The sequence below is a fragment of the Stegostoma tigrinum genome, unplaced genomic scaffold (assembly GCF_030684315.1).
Source record: "Stegostoma tigrinum isolate sSteTig4 unplaced genomic scaffold, sSteTig4.hap1 scaffold_80, whole genome shotgun sequence".
Lineage (NCBI taxonomy): Eukaryota > Metazoa > Chordata > Chondrichthyes > Orectolobiformes > Stegostomatidae > Stegostoma > Stegostoma tigrinum.
Window position 1 is genome coordinate 989,684 of NW_026728747.1, and position 26,757 is coordinate 1,016,440.

At 44.7% G+C, this 26,757-nt stretch overlaps 2 long non-coding RNA genes across 11 annotated transcripts in view; both read left to right on the forward strand.

The window, feature by feature from the left end:
• Window positions 1-26,757, forward strand: part of LOC132209278 (uncharacterized) — a 372,299-nt gene that overhangs the window by 184,468 nt on the left and 161,074 nt on the right. For all 8 annotated transcript variants that reach the window (XR_009445357.1, XR_009445368.1, XR_009445370.1 and 5 more), the window contains exon 2: window positions 8,195-8,315. This is a non-coding gene — a long non-coding RNA (uncharacterized LOC132209278). The remainder of the gene's footprint in view (window positions 1-8,194; window positions 8,316-26,757) is intronic.
• Window positions 13,161-26,757, forward strand: part of LOC132209280 (uncharacterized) — a 60,607-nt gene continuing 47,010 nt past the window's right edge. For all 3 annotated transcript variants that reach the window (XR_009445373.1, XR_009445375.1, XR_009445374.1), the window contains exon 1: window positions 13,161-16,181. This is a non-coding gene — a long non-coding RNA (uncharacterized LOC132209280). The remainder of the gene's footprint in view (window positions 16,182-26,757) is intronic.

A 26,757-nucleotide genomic window follows, 5' to 3' on the forward strand; every position in this document is an offset into this window, starting at 1 on the left:
GACCTCAATCAGGTCCCCCCTAATCACCATCTTTCTCATGAAAATAATCCTAATCTACTCAACCTCTCTTCATAGCTAGCACCCTCCATACCAGGCAACATCCTGGTGAACCTCCACTGCACCCTGTCCAAAGCGTCCACGTCCTTTTGGTAATGTACACAGTACTCTAAATGTGGCTGAACCAAAGTCTCATACAACTGTACATGACCTGCCAACTCTTGTCCTCAATACCCCATCCGATGAAGGAAAGCATGCCGTATGCCTTCTTGACCACCCTAATGACCTGGCTTGCCACCTTCAGGGAACAATGGACCTGAACACCCAGATCTCTCTGTTCATCAATTTTCCCTAGGACTTTACCATTTACTGCATAGTTCACCCTTGAATTAGATCTTCCAAAATGCATCACCTCGCATTTGCCCGGATTGAACTCCATCTGACATTTATCTGCCACACTCTCGAGTCTATTTATATTCTACTGTAATCTCTGACAGTCCCCCTCACTTTCTGCTGCTCCACCAATCTTAGTGTCATCTGCAAACTTGCTGATCAGATGACCTACACTTTCCTCCAAATCATTTACGCATATCACAAACAACAGTGGTCCCAGCACAGAACCTTGTGGAACACCACTGGTCACAGGTGTCCAATTTGAGAAAATACTTTCTACCACTACTCTGTCTCCTGTTGCCTAGCCCATTTTTTTTGGTGTCCGTTGAGCGAGCACACCCTCGACCCCATGCGACTTGACTTTCTCCATCAGCCTGCCATGGGGAACCTTATCAAACGCCTTACTGAAGTCCATGTAAATGACGTCTCCAGCCTTTCCCTTTCAATCAACTTTGTCATGTCGTCAAAGAATTCTATAAAGTTGGTAAGACATGACCTTCCCTGCACAAAACCATGTTGCCTATCACTGATAAGCTGATGTGCTTCCAAATGGGAATAGATCCTATCCCTCAGTACCTTCTCCAGTCGCTTCCCAACCACTGACGTCAGTCTCACCGGTCGATAATTACCTGGATTATCTTTGCTACCCTTCTTGAACAAGGCGACAACATTAGCAAGTCTCCAGTCCTCCGGGACCTCACCCGTGTCTAAGGATGCTGCAAAGATATCTGTTAAGGCCCCGGCTACTTCCTGTCTCGCTTCCCTCAATAACCTGGGATAGATCCCCAACTTAATGCCTTTTAGGAGACCCAACACTTCCTCCTTCCTTGTGTCAACTTGACCTAGAGTAAGCAAATGTCTATCCCTCACATCACCATCTGTCATGTCCCTCCCCTTCATCAATACCGATGCAAAGCATTCGTTAAGAATGTCACCCATTTTCTCTGACTCAGTGCATAACTTTCCTTCTTTGTCCTTAAGTGGGCCAATCCTTTCTCTAGTTACCCTCTTGCTCTTTATATATGAATAAAAGGCTTTGGGATTTTCCTTAACCATGCTTGCCAGCAATATCTCATGTCTTCTCTTCGCCCTCTTAATCCCTTGTTTCAGATGCGCTCGAAATTCCCCGTGTTCTTCCAAAGCTTCATCTCTCTCAAGTCGCCTCTAATCTATGCTTCCTTTTTCCTCTTGGCTAGTCTCACAATTTCACCTGTCGTCCATGGTTCCCGAATCTTGCCTTTTCTGTTCCTCATTTTCACAGGAACATGTCTCTCCTGCATACTAATCAACCGCTCTTTAAAAGCCTCCCACATATCAAATGTGGATTTACCTTCAAACATTTTCTCCCGATCTAAATTCCACAGATGCTACTGAACCTTGGTATAGTTGGCCTTCGCCCAGTTTAGAACTCTTCCTTTAGGACCACTCCCATCCTTGTCCATGAGTATTGTAAAACTTAGGGAATTGTGGTCGCTATTTCCAAAGTCGCCCCCTGCTGTAATTTCAACCACCAGGCAGGTTCATTCCCCAACACCAGGTCCAGTATGGCCCCTTGCCGAGTTGGACTACGCACACACTGCTCTAGAAAACCCTCCTGGACACACCTTACAAATTCTGCTCCATCTTGCCCCCTAGTTCTGAGTGAACCCAGTCAATGTTGGGATAATTAAAATCTCCCATCACCACCACCCTGTTTCTCCAACACCTTTCCATTATCTGTTTACATATTTGTACCTCTATCTCACGCTCGCTGTAGGGAGGCCTGTAGTACAGCCCCAACATTGTTACTGCATCCTTCCTATTTCTGAGTTCTACCCATATTGCCTCAATGCTTGAGCCCTCCATGGGGCCCTCCTTCAGTACAGCTGTGATATGGTCTTCGACCAGTATTGCAACTAACATTAAATAGTAGACAGTAGATCACTGGAAAAGGAGGCTGAAGAATCAGTATGAGGAATGAAGAAATGGAAGAGGAACTGAACAGGTACTTTGTATCAGTCTTCATGGTGGAAAACACCAATCGCATACTAGAACTTTGAGAGTTAGGGGCAGTGGTGAATATAATAGCCGTAACTAAGGAAAAGGTGCTGGGGAAGCAGAAAAGTCTGAAGGTGGACCAATCACCCCTGGACCAGATGGACTGTACTGTAGACTTCTGAAGGAGATAGCTGAAGAAATTGTTGAGGCATTAGTGGTGATCTTTCAGGAATCAGTGGTGATAGGGAGGATCTTGGGGGTTTGGAAAATGGCTAAGGCAACACCCCTGCTTAAGAATTGAGAGAGACAAGAAGGGAAATTATAGGTCAGTTAGCCTGACGTCAATCATTGGTAAGATTTTAGAGTCCGTTCTTAAGGTTGAGATTGCAGAGACCTTGGAAGTAAATGACAAAATCGGGCTGATTCAGCATAGCTTCATCGAGGGGAAGTTATACCTGACAAATCTGTTAGAATTCTTTGAGTAGAAAGTGGGCAAGTTAGACAAAAGGGAGCCAGTGAATGGGATTTGTTTGGATTTCCAGAATGCTGTTGAGAAGGTATCAAATAAGATGAGAGCCCATAGTGTTTGGGCAAGTTACTGCCATGGATAGAGCATTGGCTGACTGGCAGAAGGCAGAGAGTGTAGATAAAGGGGTCTTTTACAGGATGGCAGCTGGTGACGAGTAGAGTCCCACAGGGATCAATGTTGGTACCACAACAGTTCATGTAATACATTGATGATATGGATGAAGCAACTGAGACATTTTTGCTGAGTTTACAGTTGGCACAGTGACAGATGGAGGGAGAGATAGCAGTGAGGAAGTTGCAGAAGGACTTGCATAGACTCTGAGAGTGGGCAAAGAAGTGGCAGACAGAACACTGTGTGGGACACTGTGAGGTTATGTGCTTTGGTAGGAAAAATGGAGGCATAGATTATTTTCTAAATGAGAAAGGGCATTTGAAGTCTGAAGCACAACTGTCCCTCGTTGCCTTTGAGAAGGTGGTAGTGAGTTTCCTTCTTGAACTGCTACAAGTACATTTGCTCGAGATAGATACAATGCCACTAGGGAGGGAATTTTGGATTTTGACCCAGCGTGTTATCAGCTGAGCCTGAACATTGTCCAGGTCAATCTGCACAAAACAACCCTTTTTTTACCCCTGGAATTAACATTATGAACGTTCTGAAAACCGCTGTTGTAAGCATATCTTAATAGGCTTAATAGACCAAAACTGTAAGCTTGTTCAAAGTCCTCTTCAGGTTAACATGCAGGTTCACTTGACAGTTAGGAATGTAAATGCAATGTTAGCATTCATTTCAAGAGGGCTAGAATACAAGTGCAGGAATGTACTGCTGAGGCTGTATATGGCTCTGGTCAGACCCTATTTGGAACATCGTGACCAATGTTTGGCTCCATATCGAAACAAGGAGTCTGCCACTTCTTTGCCCACTCACCTAGCCTGTCCAAGTCCTTCTGCAGCTTCCCCACTTCCTCACTACTATTTGTCCCTCCATCTGCTGACATTGGAGGGAGTCCAGAGGAAGTTGGCAAGAATCATTCTGAGTATGACGAGCTTGTCTTACGAGGAGTGGTTCAGGACTCTGGGTCTGTACTCGATGGAGTTTAGAAGGATGAGGGGAGAATGTGGAGAGGCCTGGAGAGACGTGGATGTGGGGAAGATGTTTCCATGAGTAGGAGAGACTTAAATCTTCGGGCACACCCTCAGAGTCGAATGGATAACCCTTTAGAACTGAGATGAGGAATTTCTTCAGCCGGTGGATGGTGAATCTGTGGAATTCGTTGTTGCGGAAGGCTGTGGAGGCCAAGTCATTGAGTCTGTTGAAGATATGAGTTGGATAGGCTCTTGGTTAGTAAGGGGATCAAGAGTTAGGGGGAGAAAGCGGGAGATTGGATGGTGGAGCAGAGAGTCAGTTGTAACTGCTAAAATATTGAGGCTGGGATTTCAGCAAAGGTAATGTTGAGGGGGGACGGTTAGATGCTCACTTGTCGGAGATGGTCATTATCTGTCACTTATATGGACGTTTTTTTTGAAAACTCTGTTGTGGATGTGGGCATCACTGGCTCGGCCAGCATTTATTATCTGTCCCTAGTTGCCCTTAGGAAGGTAGTGGTGAGCTGCCTTCTTGAACTGCTACAAGTACATTTGCTTTCGGTAGATACAATACGATTAGGGAGGGGATTTCTGAGAACGCTGTTGTAAGCATATCCTAGCTTAATAGACCAAAACTGTACGCTGTGCTCCTTGAGTGGTGTCACCAGTCTTGTGTGGAAAGATTTTCACTCCTCCCCTCCTTGAAATAAAGATTTGCACCTCACGTGCCTTCTAAAATACATGCTGTGCATAGAAGCTAAATTTTTGTGCTTCATGTACATGCCTCTTGCTGCGTTCTGCTGGGATCTTTTAAGAATCTAGAAAAGATTACAGCTGATACATCCATTTGGGCAGCACGGTGACTCAGTGGTTAGCTCTGCAGCCTCACAGCGCCAGGGGCCCGGGTTCGACTCCAGCCTCGGGTAACTGTCTGTGCGGAGTTTGCACATTCTCCCTGTGTCTGCATGGGTTTCCTCCATGTGCTCCAATTTCCTCCCACAGTCCAAAGATGTGCAGGCTAGGTGGATCGACCATGCTAAATCGCCGGTAGTGTTCAGGGGTGTGTGTGGGTTATAGGGGTGGGATGGGATGCTGCAAGGGGCGATGTGGACTTGTTGGTCCGACGGACCTGTTTCCACACTGTAGGGAACCGAATCTAATCTAATGTCTGCAGTCAACTCTTATAATCCTCCATGTTATCATCTAATTTAGTCTGAAGGGATGCCTGACAACTAATGAAGTGAGGGAACAGGTTTTATGTCTGTATTATTTGAGGATGAATTGATTGTGAGTTGGCTGTATAAATATGGGAGCTAGTAATTAGGGGTTGACGTTTATGGAGTATTTTTAAAAGAAATAAAGCTCTGATGGTACGATGTTGGGTTGGACTCTTTGCATACCTGGAATCCAATTCTTCAGGTCCAGGGAACCTATTAACTTAGTCTTCTCAGTTTTCCTCAATGTTTTCTTGAGGATTTCCTTCTCCCTTTCGCTCCCTACTTTTCGCCCATTGATTTTTTTTTGTATGTTTTCTACTGTGAAATCAGATAGAAAATATTGGTTCAAAGCTTGTGCCATGACCTTCATTTCCCATCATCAATTCCCCAGTCTCAACCTCTCATGAGCCATAATTCACTGTATTTACTCTTTTCCTTTTGATACACTTGTGGAAGCCTTTACTGGATTTATATTAATGTCTCCCTCATTATTACTTTGGTCATCTTTTGTTCACATCTGAAATAGTTTCAGTTCCACAATTTTCCAATCTTTCTTTCAATTTATACTATCTTTAACTTTGTTAGATAGCAACAGATGGCACCATGGTGCATTCTAGCTGTACATCCTTTCATTCTAAATTGACAATATTTTTGTTCAGAGTTATGAAATATCCCCTGAAACATCTGCCATTGCTTCTCTATGGTCTTACCTTTTAAACTATTTTCCCAGTTCAACTCTGCCTTTATACTCCTGAGTTATCGTCAATGAAAGTTAAAGATATTAAACAGTTTCAGACCAAATTCTCATCCTCATCCTTGATGTAAAATTCTACCACATCCTGATCATTCTTATCCAGAGAATCCTGTACTATGTTATGGTTGATGAGTTGTATCTCAAAACATACTACCAGGTCTAAAATATCTTAATCCCTGCTTGGTTCCAGTGGTACAGTTTTAAGACTCCGAATGCACTCTATGAATATATCCTGAGGGGTAGATAACTTCTCTTGACATCAAGGTGCCATTCAACCAAATATGACATCAAGGAGCCGTCGCAAAGCTGCAGTCAGTAAGAATCAGGTGAAAAACCCTCTGCTGGCTGGAACCTTACCATAAAGCAAGTGGTTGTGGTTATTGGAAGTCAGTTGCCCCAACTCCAAAGCATCACTGCGGGGGTTACGTAAATTTGTGCCCTGAGCTCAACCATCTTCAACTGTTTCATCAAATGCCAAATGCCATCCCTCCGTCAGAATGCCATACGTGGGGATGTTCTCAGTTGATTGTGCCATGTTCAGCACCACTCATAGCTCCTCAGATGCTGAAGTAGTCCATGTCCACGGAACATAAGTGATGAGAAGCAAGTGGTAGTTGTGCTGTGCAACTTACGGGCAATGAACGTCACCATTAAGGAGAATCTAACCATTACCCCATGACTTACACTCCTTTACTGCCAATATGCTGAGGCTTATCAGGTTTCCAGAAACTGAATTGGACCAAACTTATAATTATTGTGACGACAAGAGCAGGTCAGAGGTTAAGAATTCTGCAGTGAATAATGAGCCCCCTACCTACACAAAGCCTGTCCACCATCTATAAAGCCCAAGTCAGGAATGTAATATCCACTGGTCAGGACTGGTGCAGCTCCATCAACACTCAGGAAGCTTGAACCATATGGACAAAGCAGCCTGTTGGATTGGTACCCCACCCACCACCTTCAACATCTGTTCTATCATCAGTAATGTATAATTAGTGCCCCATGCAAGTTTCCCTCCAAGCCACACACACTATCCTGACTCGGAACTATATCGCTGTTCATTAATAGTCATTGAGTTAAGATTCTGGAGCTTCTTTCTGAACAGCACTACTCTAGGGACTGCAGTTATTCAAGAAGGCAGCTCACCACCACCTTCTCCAGGGTAATTGGGCTTAGCCAGCAACATCCACATCCCGTGAATAAAAAAGAATCTTCCAGGCTATCTGTGCCAATTGGATTCACAGTTTATGGTAACATCTTTCTTACAAGATCCCATTACTTCTTGGTCTATCGACTGTATGCTATCCTGGACTGTATCTTCTGTCAGGGGATCTATGAATCTGAAACTGTCACAGCTGTGACTTCTTTCCTTTGCTGTTCCTTATCTCTACCCAAACTGATTGCCTATTTTGCCTGGGAGCCAGTTGGCTGGTTTGTAATTCAGAGTGATACCAACAGCCTGGGATCCGACACTGTCTGAAGTTAATGAAGGAATCTTCTTCTCAACCTCTCTCCTCATCTGAGGTGCGGTAACCTTCAATTTAAACCACCTCCAGTTATATCTCTCGACTGTGAGAGCAGACCTGTGGTCTCATCTGGGACTATAGTGACTTTGAATCTCCAAACCAAGATAATTTCTCACCAATGTATTGATCTCATCTTTGACACAAGACAAAAAAACAAACAAATTAAACCCAATGAGATGAATTTTGGATCACTGGATTACATGGCATAATTGGACAACGAAATGCACTATTGTTAAAATAATTAGGAATTCAACCAGAAAGGCCACTAATGTGAATCCTGGATCTGTGTATCATTTGAAATTATTTAATTGGATAGTTTCAGTATTTGGCCACAAGATGGAGAAATCTGCTGAGGTGATGTACCCAGAAGATAGAAAGATGATAGAAATGTTTGGAGAGATATGGGCCAAGCACAGGCAGGTGGAACTAGTTCAGTTTGGGATTGTGATCAGCAAAGGCTGGTTGGACCAAAGGATCTGTTTTCATGCTGTATGACTCTATGAAACTCAAGCTTAATTGTCCGAAACTCACATTCAGACATATCTAACCTTGATCATAATCTTACAGAAAGATAGCCGACTTTATCCCTCAGAGTTGCAGACTCTTCAATTTTACATCCTCAAAGACATTTAGCAGGAATAGCATGGATTATAGAGTGAGTTGAGTAGATTGGTTCATTATTAATTCTTAACTAAATTTGATTTATTTTACATTTTTAGACAACATCAGGTGAAGATGTGCGTGATTTCACCAAGGTGCTGAAAAATAACTTCAGATCAAAGAAATACTTTGCCAAACATCCTCGCTTGGGTTATTTACCACTACAAACAGTCCTAGAAGGTGAGAACCTTGAGATGTAAGTTTATTGATGTGAGATTTACTAATGTATCAATGCCCATTTGGGAGTTGACAAATATTGCAGCATTATTCGCTCTGCAGCTGAGCAGGAGAGTGAGGTTGTCCATTTGCGCCGATATCAGAAGTACACAATACAAGAACAAGAGGGGCTTAACTGATATCATTGGTCCTCTCGCCTTCAAAACAGTGTAGTTACTCAGAGTGCATCTGCTGTGGACTTGTTGATACTGTCACTAACGTGCAACCTTCCTTGATATCTTTCTCTGTCCTCCAGTTCTGTCTTTTAAAAACTACAATCAATTACCCTCTCCTTAAAAGGAAAGAACCTTTGGCTGAACAGAGAACAAAGAACAGTACAGGCCCTTCGGCCCACGATGTTGTGCCGACCTATTATCCCACTCATATCAAACTACCCTGCATACCCTTCATTTTACTATCCTTCATGTGCCGATCCAAGAGTTGTTTAAAAGTCTTGAAATGTATCTGACTGCACTACCACTGCTAGCAGCGCATTCCACACACCCGCCACTCTCTGTGTAAAGAACCTACCTCTGACATCTCCCCTATTCCTTCCTCCAGTCACCTTAAAATTTCTCCCCCTCGTAATAGTCATTTCTGCCCTGGGAAACAAAATCTGACTATCCACTCCAGCTATGCCTCTCATCATCTTGCATACCTCTATCAAGTCACCTCTCATTCTTCTTTGCTCCAATGGAAAAAGTCCTCGCCCCCTCAATGTTTCATCATAAGACCTGCCGTCCATTCCATGCAGCATCCTGCTAAATCTCCTCTACACCCTCTCTAAAGCTTCCACATCCTTCCTATAATGAAGCAACCAGAATTGAACTCAATGTTCCAAGCGCTGCTCCATCCCCACAAACTAATGCTCGATTCCAAATCCCTTTTCTCTTGATGCTTTAAATTCAATGCTGTCTTTCGTGTAATTTCATATTTGAATTCACTGGTCCTGAGCCGCTCGCGGCGATGTGCCCCCGCGGTCCTGCTACAGTGCTTTGAGATGGAAACAAACATGACTGATGAAGGTCCACCAGTTGATGTAGTACGTTTAGATTTCAAAAAAGCATTTGATAAATTACAACTCATAAGGTGACTCAAAAGAAAGCAGCCCATGAGTTCAAGGGTAGTATATTAGGATGGACAGAGGACTGCATCGCAAACAGAAGTAGAGAAGGGGCAGCAGGATGGTAACTTATAACTGGTGTCCGGCCACAGGGTCCCTGCTGCGGAGGCCGTACACCTAATGTTCCCTGGGTTGATTTTGGAAATGGAGGAGGGGATTGCCATGCTTAGGAATGTTGGGCGGATGGGATTTATAAGATTGAAAGAAATCTTATTTTTTCAGCATTTAAGATTCTTAAGAGGCTTGATAGTGTATATCCGTAGAGAATGCTCCCATTTGTGAAATATTTTATGACCACAGAGGCCACATTTTCATATTGGTTGCCTGTTAATTCAGGGGAAGAATTACTTCTTTCAGGTGGTAGCAATCTATTCAACACTTTAGCAGAGAAGGTTTTCGAGGTAATGCCATCAATTATATGCTAGGCTGAGATGGCCAGTTTAATTTTCAAATCAAGAAACAACAATAATGAGAAAAGGGTAGTTTTCACAGTGGAAGCTACTTCAAGGATCCCCTTATCCCTGTATTCTTTAGTAATGAATTAAATACATCACTACCACACCATCACTACCATTACAGAAGTAGTAGTAGACAATCTAATGGAGTGAAAGCAGATTAGACTCTTTGCCCTGATGGTTTACTTTCTATGATTCCAAACAAAGGAGCTTCAGAGTTGGTGTATGCATTGATTGTAATTTCTGAAAAAGGTTTCGATTCTCAAGAAGCATCTGAGGGCTGGAAAACTGCCGATGTGACATCCCTATTTAAAAAGGAGAAAGGCAAATTGTTGGAAATATGTGGCAATCAACTGTGAAGAAAATAATAGCAGGACATTTGGAAAATCAGAATCTAATCAAACAGAATCACCATAGCCTGACGAAAGAGAAATTATGTCTGGCTAATTTGTTTGGGTTTTTGGAGGAAGTCCCAACCAGAATTAGTAGAGGAAAACCAGTAAATGTGTTGTATTTGGACTTTGAGCAAGCATTTGAGAATGTACTCAAAAGTAATAAGCTAAGAGCTGAGGTTTTGAAGGTAGTATATTGCTATGGATCAGTATGCTTTGCATGGCCAGGAAGGAGAGATCACATCTACAGTGAAATGCACCAAGTGAATAGATATTTTGGGGAATTTGGTGGCCATGTGGTAAGTCAGTGCAGAGGGTAAGAGGTGCTATTTGCTTGCTTTTTTTGCCTGATAGTTGGTAAGCTTTTTTTTTGAGACAGGGCAAATTGAAGCCAGAAGCGGGGACCCAGAAGGTGAACCCGGTTCATTGGTTGGTGATAGCTACTGGTTTAAGAATCTATTATCGGTAACTTTCAGATTGAAAGTAAATCGGAGAAATATATACAGGCTACAAACTAATGTTTTGAAATCAAATTAAGATATAAGTAATTGAAATGGAGATGCCGGGCCAATGATGATTTAAACCTACATGACGGGGGAGTGGTCAGACACCATACTCCAGCTCAGGGTTGATGAACTGGAATCTCAGTTTCGACCAATCAACAAATCATGCGGGGGAGAGTTACCAGGGAATGCTCTGTTTCCGGAGGCAGTCACACACCTTAGATTAACTACCTGAAGCTCGGTCAGTGGCCAGGGACGTGAGACTGTGACTAAGAACAGGGCAGGTGGAAGGATCCAGGATGTCGTGCAGAAGGAACCTTGACCTTTGATCTTATCGAACAGGTTTGAGATTCTTTCTTCCTGTGTGGATGAGAGGTCAGGGTATATGGAAGATGAGTAAACTGACTATAGCACGGTGGTACAGGGGGACATTCAAGAGGGGATAAAAAGTGAAATGTAGTTATAATCAGAGGTAGTATAGTTAGGAGAATGAACATTGTTGGTTGTGACTAGGATCGAGAGTCTCGAAAGTAGTGTTGCCTGCCTGGCGCCCAGGTTTAGGATATTCCGTCTTGGCTACCAAGGAATTTGAAGTGGGAGGTGTAGAAATCCAGCTATCGTGGTGGACACAGGTACCATTGATATGGAAGAAAGAGGAAAGAGGTTCTGCTGAGGGATTACAAGCACTGAGGTGCTGAGTGAGAAGGCAGAACCAAAAGGTAATAATCTCGGGATTCTTATCTGAGCAATTTGGCACGGTGTGAACAAAACTGAAGATGTAAATGCATTGTTCAAATGATGGCATGGCAGAAATGTGTTTGAATTCATGGGACATTGGCATTGGTATGGGGAAGGAGGGAGTTGTTCCGGTGGCATAGGCTTGATGAGAATCATATTGGGACAAATATCCTGGCAAAAGACATAGCTAGGTCTGGGGTAGGGCATCAAAGTGAAAAGTGTGGAGCGGGTGAGTCCAGTTGCATGGAAAATTATGGAAAAAGTTAGAAGCTAGTAAGTGCTCAGCAAAGTTTCCAGAGCAAGTAATAGGACAAAAAGTATGGAAATAGTCAGGAGTCTCATTTCAGGTGCAGCAGATAAGAAGGGTGGCCGTAAATGCCAGACTGAAGGTCTTTTATTTAATTGTAGGGAGTGTATAAAACAAAGTGAATGAGTTTGTGGTGCAGATGGAAATTGACAGATGTATTGTTCTGGGTATCACAGACATGTGGTTGTAAGGGGATAAGTGTTGGGAACTAAATATCCAATGATACATGTCCTATAGAAAGAACAGACAAATGGACAGAGATGCCAGGGTTGGCTTGTGAGTAAGAAATGGGGCAGCGCTGAAGGAACCACAGGTCTTGAGCTTGTTTATTAATGACTTGGAGGAAGAGGTGAATGTGCTGTGGCTAAATTTTTAGATGACTCAAAAATATTTGGAAAGACAAGGCATGGAACAGAAACAGAGATTTACCAGGATGTTACTTGGATTGGAATGTATTAGCTTTCAGGAGGGCTTGGTGGAAATGTTGTATAATAATAAATGTAATGAGATCAACCATGATCTCACCGAATGGTGGAGGAAATTCAATGGGCCAAATGACTTGTTGAGTGAGTCTTGTTGTTTGACAATGAATTCGTAAAGGTGTTTGTTTTTGTCTCTTGGATGAGATGTAAAAATGAAATGTGTACGCTTCCTTTTCATCTGGCAATAAATAATCGTTCTGAACGATTTCCATTGACTAGTGGCAATCTGACAAGCATCACGATGTAAAGAGATTCTTAGCTTCTTTTTAATTGTAAAGTTATTCTCTGGAATTAATTAAGCATATATTATTTGCATCTCAGGAATTATATTCATCACTGCATCTCAAAAAGTACTCTGTTGTATGATAACAGCATTTTAAAGAACACTCTTCAATGGTTGTGATTTTCAGTTGCCATAACACACATTAAATTACATTGTTGGCCAATCTGTCCATGATTATTTCATTGTCTTACATTTCAAACAGACGAGGAAATATTAGTGATGCAATGAAGAGTTTGATGATAAAATATAATTACTGTTACGGTTTCCTCTTGGACGAAATATTCTCATCAAATTGACTGGTCAAGGAAATGGGACACTGACTGTGAGTACTTTGAGTGTTTAAGTGATTCCTAAAATGAAAATTATGACCTTGATTTCTCTTGCATGCAGATATGAAGAGACTATTTTAAAAATCCTCTCGGTTCGTGGTTCAGGCATAAAGGTGTCACATGTATATTTATGTATATACATGTACATGTGTAATCTGAAAAGAAAATGACGATAAATCACTTGTTACAAGGTGAGAATGAGTTATCCAGATAGTAAGAACTGCCAAAGTTGGTGTCTGAGATAACACATTGTGGAGCTGGGGGAAAGCAGGCAGCATCAGAGGCTCAAGAAAGTTGATGTTTTGGGTCAGGACCCTTCCTCCAAAATGGAGGGTGGACGGGAGCTCAGAAACAAATAGTGTGGAGAGGGAGGAGGTGCTGGGGAAGGTAGGTGGGATGGTGATAAATGAGTACTATCCAGATTGGAACAGATTTACCCCAGAAGGTATTGAATACAAGTTCCAAATCACTCTCAAAATCCTAGTGACCGTTCATGTTTTTTTTGTCTGTGTGTTTCAGTAATTGCATGTCAGTTTGAATGGTTCATTGAGAGTGAGGAACCTATGGACTCACACACACCAACATGGAATTTAATTCAAAGAGTGACTCCTCTTCAAAGTACTTAATCGCTTTTAAAATCTTGACCATTTCTGCTGTCTAGTTAAACAAGTGTAGCTGAATACTGCTTCAATAGGAATTAGTGTTTAATAGGAACATATTTGTGAAACTTACAGTTCCTCAAGCTTTAGCATAAACTGGTGGAGACTTTCGGCGCTTGCAAAAAGGCTCACCTCTCTGTTAATACTGAAGGAAAATTGGAGTTTAAAAGTAAGTTCACCCGGTGTCAGGGAATGAAATGTTAATGTTGACTTGAATATAATTTTTAAAAAAGTAATATATTTGTGTAGCACTAAACTCAAATTAAAATTTGGATATGCCAGTTGACTCCTGTTTGACACTGGATGGAATGGCGGTGACATCAGATTCAGTGATGATTGAGAATCTAAAGAATATGAGGATAAGATTTAAAATCCAAATATCATTGAACTCTTCAAGAAATGTATTACTGGAAAAGGGGGAAAGCATGTATGTCTATTAGAATTGAATACACTCTGAAGGCGGTGGCACAGATGAAACAGACCTGTGTGCTAAAACTTATCACAAATTTCACATTGAATGGAACAGTTTAAACAGGCTGGAGGAAGCAGACATGCCAGCGCAAACTTTTGAATTTGTGCATTCTGTTCATAAACATCAGCAAAATTGTGGGAACCTGTTTATTCTTTCTCTTTTATTGCACAAAACCATACGATTACACTAATTTTGATGAGGAATTTAAAGATTATGAGCCCCGTCCGTTTGACCCGCAGTTTGGCACCATAGGTTGGCACGATCTTCGTTCGAGAAGGAAGAGGGATGTTCCAGACACAGAAAATCGTCAAACCATTTACTACAAAGTCTGTTTCTGCTTAGTATTAATTAATGCAGTTAACATTTTCAGATCGACATGATTGCAGAATGGAGTCAATAAAACAAATTCCATCTGATATTCAACATAAATTTTAAGTTTAGAATAACAAGCTCACAAGAGCTTGGTTTTAGATATCACTTGGGACCACAGACTAACAGACAAAGGAACAAAGCAAAACGACTCTGCGATTTGATGTAGAAACTCCTGACTCCGAAGCCTGCAGCCGCCCTCCAATTCTCAAGTCAGAAGTGTGCCAATGATGGTGCAGATCCAACAACACTGGAAACGATCTTGAGTCTAGACCAAAGCAGCCCCTTGATTGGCACCGTATCCATTCTCTCCACAACCAACTCCAAGACACAATAATGTGTCCATATACAAGATGCACTGCCACATTTTTTTCCAACTATTCTTACACCCGCCTTTCCAGACTTAGAAAACTCATCTTCAAGGTCAAGGACATCAGACATGGTAGCACTAATCCCAGTAAAAATCACCTCCAAGCTACTCTCAAACTTATTTGGAAATGAATGATTGTTCCTGAGTCAATATTAGTAATCTCTTTTGGAACAGCATTGTGGGTCTGTGTACAGCAACATGAAGCTGTTCAAGAAGTCAATTTGTGCTGGACAATCAGCAACAGCTATGTCTCATTAAAGAATAAATAAATCGGAAAGAAATCCATCTGAGAGTCACAAGCAAATGGGTAACTTTTTTTTGTTCACTCTGCAGCTCGTGGGCTATTACCAATTTTGACAATGACAAATGAAGCTTTTGTTTGGTTTGCTATTGATAGCAGCTGTCCACAAAATAAAAACAATTGGCATCAGAGATAATGGGAACTGCAGATGCTGGAGAATCCAAGATTACAAAGTGTGGAGCTGGATGAACACAGCAGGCCAAGCAGTATCTCAGGAGCACAAAAGCTGACGTTTCGGGCCTCGACCCTTCATCAGAAAAGAGGGAGGAGGAGAGGGCTCTGAAAGAAATAGGGAGAGGGGAAGGCAGATTGAAGATGGATAGAGGGGAAGATAGGTGCAGAGGAGACAGACAAGCAATAAGGAAGGAGAGGATCAAATATCAAGGTAGGCTAGCTAGTCATATCAGAAATCATAGTAACGGCTTCTTTCAATACATAAGAAACAAACGTGAGGCAAAAGTAGACACTGGGCCACTCCAAATTGATGCTGGAAGGCAAGTGGTGGGAGATAAGGAAGTAGCTGAAGAACTTAATAAGTACTTTGCGTCAGTCTTCACAGTGGAAGACATGAGTAATATGCCAACAATTGGGGAGAGCCAGGGGGCAGAGCTGAGGATGGTAGGAATTACAAAAGAGCAAGTGCTAAAAGAGCTAAAAGGTCTAAAAATTGATAAATCTCCTGGCCCCAATGGGCTATATCCTAGAGTTCTGAACAAGGTGGCTGAGGAAATAGCAGAGGCTTTGGCTATGATCTTTCAAAAGTCAGTGTAGTTTTTTTTTTGAGTGCGAGCAGCAGCGGAGGCAAGACGGACCCGGAAGACTGCAGCTAAGGTAAAGCAGTTTATTTTGAAAATTACTTACCGATAGCGGGCAGCGGTGTTTTTCCTCTTTCAGAGAAGGAGCGGGAGCAGCAGAGGAAGTGACGAGGACCAGAGGGGCAGCCGGGAAGGAAAGCAGTGAGTATAAATACTCACCCTTCGACGCCAACGGCCATTATGAGTGCGAGCAGCAGCAGAGGCAAGATGGACCCGGAAGACTGCAGCTAAGGTAAAGCAGTTTATTTTTAAAATTACTTACCGGTAGCGGGCAGCGGTGTTTTTCCTCTTTCAGAGAAGGAGCGGGAGCAGCAGAGGAAGTGACGAGGACCAGAGGGGCAGCCGGGAAGGAAAGCAGTGACCATATATATCAGCAAGGCGTGTTAGGGAAATGGAGCTGGAGCTGGATGAACTACGGATCATTCGGGAGGCAGAGGGGGTAATTGAGAGGAGTTACCGGGAGTTGGTCACTCCTAAGGCTCAGGACGAGGATAGATGGGTTACAGTTAGGGGGAGGAAAGGGGACAGACAGACAGTGCAGAGATCCCCTGTGGGCATTCCCCTCAGCAATAAGTATACCATTTTGGATACTGCTGGGGGGGATGACCTACCAGAGGAAAGCCATAGTAGTCAGTTCTCTGGCACTGAGCCTGACACTGTGACAAAGAAGGGAAGGGGGCAGAATAGAAAAGTACTCGTGGTAGGGGACTCGATAGTTAGGGGAATCGACAGGAGATTTTGTGGGCAAGATCGGGATTCCCGGAAGGTATGTTGCCTCCCTGGTGCCAGGGTCCGGGACGTCTCCGATCGGGTGTATAAAGTTCTAAAAGGGGAGGGCGAACAGCCAGAAATCGTGTTACATATTGGCACAAATGATATAGCCAGAAATAGGTTTGAGGATATAAAAAGTGATTTCAGGGAGTTAGGATGGAAGCTGCAGAGCAGGACGAACAGAGTAGCGTTCTCTGGTTTACTACCGGTGCCACGAGATAGCGAGGTGAGGAACAGGGAGCGGGCGCAGCTGAACACGTGGCTTCGCAGCTGGTGTAGGAGGGAGGGCTTCAGATATGTTGATAATTGGGATGCCTTCTGGGGAAGGTGGGACCTGTACAAGAAGGACGGGTTGCATCTGAACTGGAAGGGGACCAATGTCCTGGGTGGAAGGTTTGCTCGAGTAGTTCGAGAGGGTTTAAACTAGTATGGCAGGGGGGTGGGAACCTGAGCTGTATACCAGAGGTGAGCATTGATGCAGGTGAGGCAGTAGCAAGAGGTAGACCAGCTAGTGGGAAGGATTTTCCTGGGAAGGAACCAAGGAATCGGTTAAAGTGTGTTTGCTTTAATGCAAGGAGTATCAGGAATAAAAGTGATGAACTTAGAACATGGATCAGTACCTGGTGCTATGATGTTGTGGCCATAACAGAGACATGGGTTTCTCATGGGCAGGAATGGTTGCTGGATCTTCCAGGGTTTAGAACATTTAAAAAGAATAGGGAGGGGGGAAAAAGAGGAGGGGGTGTAGCACTACTAATCAGAGAGGGTATCACAGCTACAGAAGCTTCCTTTGTCGAGGAAGATCTGCCTACTGAGTCAGTATGGGTGGAAATTAGGAACAGCAAGGGAGTAGTCACCTCGTTAGGGGTTTACTACAGGCCCCCCAATAGCAGCAGGGAGATTGAAGAAAGCATAGGTCGACAGATTTTGGAAAAGTGTGCACGCAGTAGGGTTGTTGTAATGGGTGACTTTAACTTTCCTAATATTGATTGGAACCTCCTTCGAGCAGAAGATTTGAATGGAGCTGTTTTTGTAAGGTGTGTTCAGGAGGGTTTCCTAACGCAGTACGTTGACAGGCCGACGAGGGGAGAGGCCATTCTAGACTTGGTGCTCGGAAACGAGCCGGGGCAGGTATCAGATCTTGTGGTGGGAGAGCATTTTGGTGATAGTGACCATAACTGCCTCACGTTCTAGATAGCTATGGAGAAGGAGAGGATTAGGCAAAATGGGAGGATATTTAATTGGGGAAGAGGAAACTATGATGCGATTAGACATGAGTTAGGAAGCATGGACTGGGAGCAGTTGTTCCATGGTAAGGGAACTATAGACATGTGGAGACGGTTTAAGGAACAGTTGTTGGGAGTGATGAGTAAATATGTCCCTCTGAGACAGGCAAGAAGGGGTAAGATTAAGGAACCTTGGATGACGAGAGCGGTGGAGCTTCTAGTGAAAAGGAAGAAGGTAGCTTACATAAGGTGGAGGAAGCTAGGGTCAAGTTCAGCTAGAGAGGATTACATGCAGGCAAGGAAGGAGCTCAAAAATGGTCTGAGGAGAGCCAGGAGGGGGCACGAGAAAGGCTTGGCAGAAGGAATCCGGGAAAACACAAAGGCATTTTACACTTACGTGAGGAATAAGAGAATGGTCAAAGAAAGAGTAGGGCCGATCAGGGATAGCATAGGGAACTTGTGTGTGGAGCCTGAGGAGGTAGGGGAAGCCCTAAATGAGTTTTTTGCTTCTGTCTTTACGAAAGAAACGAACTTTGTAGTGAATGAAACCTTTGAAGAGCAGGTGTGCATGCTGGAATGGATAGAGATAGACGAAGCTGATGTGCTGAAAATTTTGTCAAACATTAAGATTGACAAGTCGCCAGGCCCGGATCAGATTTGTCCTCGGCTGCTTTGGGAAGCGAGAAATGCAATTGCTTCGCCACTTGCGAAGATCTTTGCATCCTCGCTCTCCACTGGAGTCGTACCTGAGGACTGGAGAGAGGCAAATGTAATTCCTCTCTTCAAGAAAGGAAATAGGGAAATCCCCGGCAATTATAGACCGGTAAGTCTCACGTCTGTCATCTGCAAGGTGTTAGAAAGGATTCTGAGGGATAAGATTTATGACCATCTGGAAGAGCATGGCTTGATCAAATACAGTCAACACGGCTTTGTGAGGGGTAGGTCATGCCTTACAAACCTTATCGAGTTTTTTGAGGATGTGACTAGAAAAGTTGATGAGGGTCGAGCTGTGGATGTGGTGTATATGGACTTCAGTAAGGCATTTGATAAGGTTCCCCATGATAGGCTCATTCAGAAGGTCAGGAGGAATGGGATACAGGGGAACTTAGCTGCTTGGATACAGAATTGGCTGGCCAACAGAAGACAGCGAGTGGTAGTAGAAGGAAAAGATTCTGCCTGGAAGTCAGTGGTGAGTGGAGTTCCACAGGGCTCTGTCCTTGGGCCTCCACTGTTTGTAATTTTTATTAGTGACTTGGACGAGGGAATTGAAGGATGGGTCAGCAAGTTTGCAGACGACACAAAGGTCGGAGGTGTCGTTGACAGTGTAGAGGGCTGTTGTAGGCTGCAGCGGGACATTGACAGGATGCAGAGATGGGCTGAGAGGTGGCAGATGGAGTTCAACCTGGATAAATGCGAGGTGATGCATTTTGGAAGGTTGAATTCGAAAGCTGAGTACAGGATTAAGGACAGGATTCTTGGCAGCGTGGAGGAACAGAGGGATCTTGGTGTGCAGATACATAGATCCCTTAAAATGGCCACCCAAGTGGACAGGGTTGTTAAGAAAGCATATGGTGTTTTGGCTTTCATTAACAGGGGGATTGAGTTTAAGAGTCGTGAGATCTTGTTGCAGCTCTATAAAACTTTGGTTAGACCGCACTTGGAATACTGCGTCCAGTTCTGGGCGCCCTATTATAGGAAAGATGTGGATGCTTTGGAGAGGGTTCAGAGGAGGTTTACCAGGATGCTGCCTGGACTGGAGGGCTTATCTTATGAAGAGAGGTTGACTGAGCTCGGTCTCTTTTCATTGGAGAAAAGGAGGAGGAGAGGAGATCTAATTGAGGTATACAAGATAATGAGAGGCATAGATAGAGTTGATAGCCAGAGGCTATTTCCCAGGGCAGAAATGGCTAGCACGAGGGGTCATAGTTTTAAGCTGGTTGGTGGAAAGTATAGAGGGGATGTCAGAGGCAGGTTCTTTCCGCAGAGAGTTGTGAGAGCATGGAATGCGTTGCCAGCAGCAGTTGTGGAAGCAAGGTCATTGGGGTCATTTAAGAGACTGCTGGACATGTATATGGTCACAGAAATTTGAGGGTGCATACATGAGGATCAATGGTCGGCACAACATTGTGGGCTGAAGGGCCTGTTCTGTGCTGTACTGTTCTATGTTCTATGTTCTATGTTCGGAAAATTGCTGTTGTAACTCCCTTGTTTAAGAAAGGATCAAGGCAAAAGATGGAAAATTACAGGCCGATTAGCTTGACCTCGGTAGTTGATTAAAATTCTTGAATCATTGTCAAGGATGAGATTTCGAAATTCCTGGAAGTGCAGGGTCAAATTAGAACAAGTCAGCATGGATTTAGTCAGGGGAGGTCGTGCCTGAAAAACCTGTTAGGATTCTTTGAAGAGGTAACAGGTATGTTAGACCAGGGAAACCCAGCAGATGTTATCTATCAAGACTTCCAACAGGCCTTTGATAAGGTGTCTCACAGGAGGCTGCTGAGCAACGTGAGGGCCCATGGTGTTCGAGGTGAGATACTGGCCTGGATTGAGGATTGGCTGTCTGACAGAAGGCAGAGAGTTGGGATTAAGGGCTCTTTTTCAGAATGGCAACCAGTGACGATTGGTGTCCCGCAGGGTTCAGTGGTGGGGCCGCTGCTGTTCACCTTATATGTTAATGATCTGGATGAAGGGACTGGGGGCATTCTGGCGAAGTTTTCCGATGATACGAAGATAGGTAGACAGGCAGGTAGTACTGAGGAGGTGGAGAGGCGGCAGTAAGATTTAGACAGTTTAGGAGAGTGCTCCAGGAAATGGCTGATGAAATTCAATGTGAGTAAATGTGAGGTTTTTCACTTTGGTAAAAAGAATACAGGCATGGAATATTTTCTAAATGGTGAGAAAATTCGTAAAACAGAAGTACAAAGGGATCTGGAATTCTTGGTCCAGGATTCTCTAAAAGTTAACTTGCAGGTAGAGTCCATGATTAAGAAAGCGAATGTAATGTTGTTGTTTATCTCAAGAGGGTTGGAATTTCGAAGCAGTGATGTGCTTCTGAGGCTTTATAAAGGTCTAGTTAGGCCCCTTTGAGAATACCGTGTCCAATGTTGGGCCCCACACCTCAGAAAGGACATACTGGCCCTGGAGCGTGTCCAGCGGAGATTCACACGGATGATCCCTGGAATGGTAGGTTTGACATACGATGAACGGCTAAGGATCCTGGGATTGTACTCATTAGAGCTGAGAAGGTTGAGGGGAGATCTAATAGAAACTTACGAGATAATGTGTGGCTTAGAAGGGGTGGACGCTAGGAAGTTGTTTCTGTTAGGCCAGGAGACTAGGACCCGTGGGCACAGCCTTAAAATTAGAGGGGGTAAATTTAAAACGGAAATGAGACGACTTTTCTGAAGACAGAGAGTGGCGGGCTTGTGAAATTCATTGCCACGGAGTGCAGTGGGGGCCGGGACGTTGGATGCCTTCAAGGCAGAGATCAACAAATTCTTGATCTCACAGGAATCAAGGGCGACGGGGAGCGTGCAGTGAAGTGGAGTTGAAATGCCCATGAGCCATGATTTAAATGGCGGAGTGGACTTGATGGGTCGAATGGCCCTACTTACACTCATATCTTATGGTCTTAAGTTAAAGGGTCGGACATGAAGCCAATCGAGGTGAGTGTAGGTGGGGAGAGGTCAGTCTGGGGAGGACAGACAGGTCAAGGGGGCGGGAAGCGGTTAGTAGGTCAGGAATGGGGGTTTGGCTTGAGCTGGGAGGAGGGGATCGGGGAGAGGAAGAGCAGATTAGGAACGTGGGGACGAGCTGGGCTGGTTTTGGGATGCAGTGGTGGGAGGGGAGATTTTGAAGCTTGTGAAGTCCACATTGATACCATTGGGCTGCAGAGTTCCCAAGCCTCAGTTAAGGAAGGACAATAAACACTGGTCAGTCATACATCAAACAAAAAAAGTTTATTTTTAAAAGAAAATAGGATGCATCTGTCAATCAAGTGGCCAAGTATTATCGAGTTTTGAGAAGATTTTTAGCTCAGGGTTGAGGTTTTGGATGTAAGATTGCTCACTGAGCTGGAAGGTTAGTTTTCAGATGATTCGTCACCATTCCAGGCAAAATCATCAGTGAGCCTCCAGTGAAGCGCTGGTGTTCGGTCCCGCTTTCTATTCAAGTGTTTAGGTTTCCTTGTGTTGGTCATGTTATTTCCTGTTCTTTTTCTCCGAGGATGGTGGATGGATTTGGAGCCAATGTGTTCTCCCTAGTATAGTTTGTGTATGGAATGAACTGCCAGAGGAGTGCCAGAGGCTATTATAATCACAGTATTTAAAAGTCACCTGCATGGACACATGAATAGGAAGGGTCTGGAGGGATATGGGCAACATGCTGGCAAATGGAACTAGTCATTTACGATATCTGGTCAGCATGGAGGAGTTGGACTGAAGGGTCTGTTTCCCTGCTGCACAACTCTACGACTCTGTCTTTGTCTCTTTGTGTCTCTCTCTCTCGCCCTCGCTCCCCCCTCCCATTTTCTCAAAAACCCACCCCTCGCCACACCCACAATCTCTGTCTCTCCATCTCTGTGTGTGCCTCACTCTGTGTCTACGTCTCTCTCTCTCTCTGTTGTCTTGTCTCTGCCACCTCGCTGTGCACTTCTGTCTCTCTTTCTTTCTCTTTCACTCTGTCTCTTGTGTGTGTGTGTGTGTGTGTGTGTGTGCGCGTGCGCGCGCGCGCTCCTCTCTGTCTCTCGTCTTGTCTCTGCCTCCCTCTGTGTGTGCTCTGCCGTTCTCTCTCCGTCTCTCCCTGTGAACTTCTCCCTCTCCCCTGCCCCCGCCCCCGGCGCTCTGTCTTTCTCTGTGTCTCTCTTCCTCTCGCCGTGTGTTTATCTATCCGTGCATCTCCACCCGCTCAGCAGGGAGCATTGAGTTTTTTTTTAAAAGTTTAAAAATCTGTTTAAACCCAACCCATCCGCAATCAGACTGCATTTCTAATTCTCTCTCTCACACACACAGTCTGTCTCTTTCTCCCTCTCAGTCAATCCCCTTCCTCTCCTGTTCCTACTCACGCCTTTCCCCCCCCCTCTGCCTCGGTGACGAGTCCGCTGTCTGGAACCCTTTTCCCGGGAGGGGACTGAGGACCCAGCTGTTCTGCATCGGGATCAGCGTACCACGATCCCGGACCCCTACAGCCTCCGGCATGACCACTGGGCGAGGAGCAGGCATCCAGGCTGCTGGAAAGCTCGCTGCTCAGTGGCTCGGCCCTGCGCCGCCTTGGCCGGGAGCGGGGATCCGAGCTGGGAGAAGGCCTCTTCGCCCGGCTCCTGGGCACAGCTACCTGCCTGAACACTAAAATGTGTGGCTGGATGAACACAGCAGGCCAAGATCTTGGATTCTCCAGCATCTGCAGTTCCCACTATCTCTGGTACCTGCCTGAACAGCTGCCTGGCACCGAACCCACCCTCTCTCCTCCCCTCCTCTCTCCCTGCCCCCTCCTCCCTTCCCTACCCGCCCCTCCTCCTTCCCCCCCAACCCCCTCCTCCTACCCCCCTGCCCCGTCCTCCTGCTCCCTCCCTCCATTCATCCATTCCTTCCTCCTGTCAGTCCTCGCTCCCTCCCTCCAGCCATCCATTCCTCCCTCGCTCGGTCCCTCCAGCCATCCATTTGTCCCTCGCTCCAGCCGTCGCACCCTCCCTCCCTCACTCCAGTCAGTCAAAACAACAAAGAAAATTACAGCACAGGAACAGGCTCTTCAGCCCTCCAAGCCTGCGCCGACCAAGATCCTCTGTCTGACCAGTCACCTATTTTCTCACGGTCTGTGTCCATTTGCTCCCTGCCCGTCCGTGTACCTGTCCAAATATATCTTAAAAGATGCTAGTGTGTCTGCGTCGCCCACCTCTGCTGGCAGGTGCCCACCAACCTCTGTGTAAAGAACTTGCCATGCATATCTCCCCTAAATTTTCCTCCTCTCGTCCACGTCCTTTTGGTAATGGACACAGTACTCTAAATGTGGCCGAACCACAGTCCTATACAACTGCAACATGACCTGCCAACTCTTGTACTCAATACCCTGTCCAATGAAGGAAAGCATGCCATATGCCGCCTTGACCACCCTATTGACCTGCATTGTCACTTTCAGGGAACAATGGACCTGAACACCCAGATCTCTCTGTTCATCAATTTCCCCCAAAACTTTTCCATTTACTGTTTCGTTTGCCCTTGAATTTGATCTTCCAAAATGCATCACCTCGCATTTGCCTGGATTGAACTCCATCTGCCATTTATCTGCCCAACTCTCCAGTCTATCTCTGTTCTGTTGTAATCTCTGATAGTCCCCTTCACTGTCTGCTTCTCCATTCCTCCCTTGTAGTGCAATTAGGCAAGACTTAGGAGGCATAGAATGGGTTAGCAAAATGCAGGGGATGGGGACAATTGAATTGTGGAGCTGGTTTAAGGAACAGATATTGCGTGTCCTTGAGAGGTACGTCCCTGTCAGGCAGGGAGGAAGCGATCAGCTAAGGGAACCGTGGTTTACTAAAAAAATTGTATCTCTTGTTCAGCAGAAGAGGGAGGCTGATGTGACGATGAGACCAGTTGGTTCAGATGAGGTGATGGAGAGCTACAGATTAGCTAGGGAGGATTTAAAGAGAGAGTTAAGAAGAGCAAGGAGGGTACATGAGCAGACATTGGCAGGTAAATAAAGGAGAGCCCTAAAGCTCTCTATAGGTATGTGAGGAATAAGAGGATGACTGGGCTAGGCAAAGGGCCAGTCAAAGACAGAAGTGGGAAGTTGTGTGTGGACGCTGTGGAGATTGGAGAGGTGCTAAATGAATACTTCTCATCTGTTTTCACTGAGCGACAGCAGAATATTGCAGAGGAGGTGACTGAGTTAGAGGCTACTAGAATTGCAAAGGTTACGGTTAGTAAGGAGGAAGTGTTATCAATTCGACAACGTGTGAAGGTAGATAAAACCCCTGGGCCTGATGGGATTTTTCCGAGGATTGTCTGGGAAGCTAGGGAGGAGGTGGTGGAGCCTTTGGCCTTGATCTTGGAGTCCTCATTGTCTACAGGTTTAGTACCAGAGGACTGGAGAAGTGCAAATGTTGTGCCCTTGTTCAAGAGGGGCAGTAAGAATGACCCAGGCAATTAAAGACCTGTGAGCCTTGCGTCTGTTGTAGGAAAAATTTTGGAAAGGATTATAAGAGATAGGATTTATAATCATCTAGAAAGCAACAATGTGATTGGAGATAGTCAACATGGATTTGTCAAGGGCAGGTCGTGTCTCACAAACTTCATTGGTCACCTTCTCAAAAAACTCAATCATGTGGATGAGAGTCGGGCAGTTGGCGTGGTGTACATGGACTTCAGTAAAGCCTTTGATAAGTTTCCCCATGGTAGGCTATTGGAGAAAATACAGAGGCACGGGATTGAGGGAGATTTAGCCATTTGGATTAGAAACTAGCTTTCACTAAGAAGGCAATGAGTGGTGGTTGATGGAAAATATTCAGCCTGGAGTCTGATTACTCGTGGTGTGTCTCAAGGATCTGTTTTGAGACTACTGCTGTTGTCATTTTTATAAATGACTTGGATGCAGGCATTGGTGGATGGGTTAGTAAGTTTGCAGATGACACTAAAGACAATGGAGTGGTGGACATTGTGGAGGAATGTTGCAGGTTGCAGGGAGACTTGGATAAACTGCAAAATTGGGCCGAAAGGTGGCAAATGGAGATTAATACGGATAAATGTGAGGTGATTCACTTTGGGAGGAATAATAGGAAGGCAGGACACCGGGTCAACAGAAAGATTCTTGGTAGTGGAGATGAACAGAGGGATCTTGGTGTCCATGTACATAGGTTCCTGAAAACTGCCCCCCAGGTTGATAGTGCTGTTCAGAAGTCTGATGGTGTTTTAGGTTGCATTGGTAGAGGGATTGAGTTGCGGAGACGTGATGTCATTCTGCAACTCTACAAAACGCTAGTGCGGCCTCGCTTTGAATATTGCATGGTCGCTCCATTACAGGAAGGATGTGGAATCGTTGCAACAGGTGCAGAGGAGATTTACCAGGATGTTGCCTGGTCTGGAGCGAAGGTCTTATGAAGAAAGGCTGAGGAACTTGGGTGTGTTCTCATTGGAGAGAAGGAGGCTGAGAGGGGATTTAGTAGAGACATACAAGATGGTCAGTGGATTAGATAGGGTGCACAGTGAGAGTCTTTTTCCGAGGATGATGACTTCAGCTGGTACAAGGGGGCACAGCTACACATTGAGGGGTGATGGATTTAAGACAGATGTCAGAGGCAAGTTCTTTCCTCAGAGAGTGGTACGGGGGTGGAATGCTCTGCCTGCCAATGTAGTTAACTCAGCCACATGAAGGGCATTTAAACAGCCCTTGGATAAGCATATGGATGCTGATGGGATAGTGTAGGGGAATGGGCTTAGATTAGTTCACAGGTCAGCGCAACATGGATGGCCAAAGGGCCTGTTCTGCGCTGTGTTGTTCCATGTACTATTACAGTTCACAGATCACATTTAACACTAAAATGAGTGGTAGAGTAAAGAGGATAATGAAAATCTGCAGATGGACACAAAGTTTAAATGAATGGACAAGGGTCTTGCAGATGGAGTGCAATGATGGTAAATGTGAGGCTGTCCATTTTGGTAGCAATTAGGGCAAAATGGAGTATTACTTAAATGGTGAAAAATTGTAGCATGCTGCTATGCAGAGGGAGCTGGGCAACCTTGTGTATGAATCACAGAACGTTTGCAGATGCAGCTGGTAATTGAGGCAACAAATGGAATAGTGTCCCTTATAGTTCGAGTG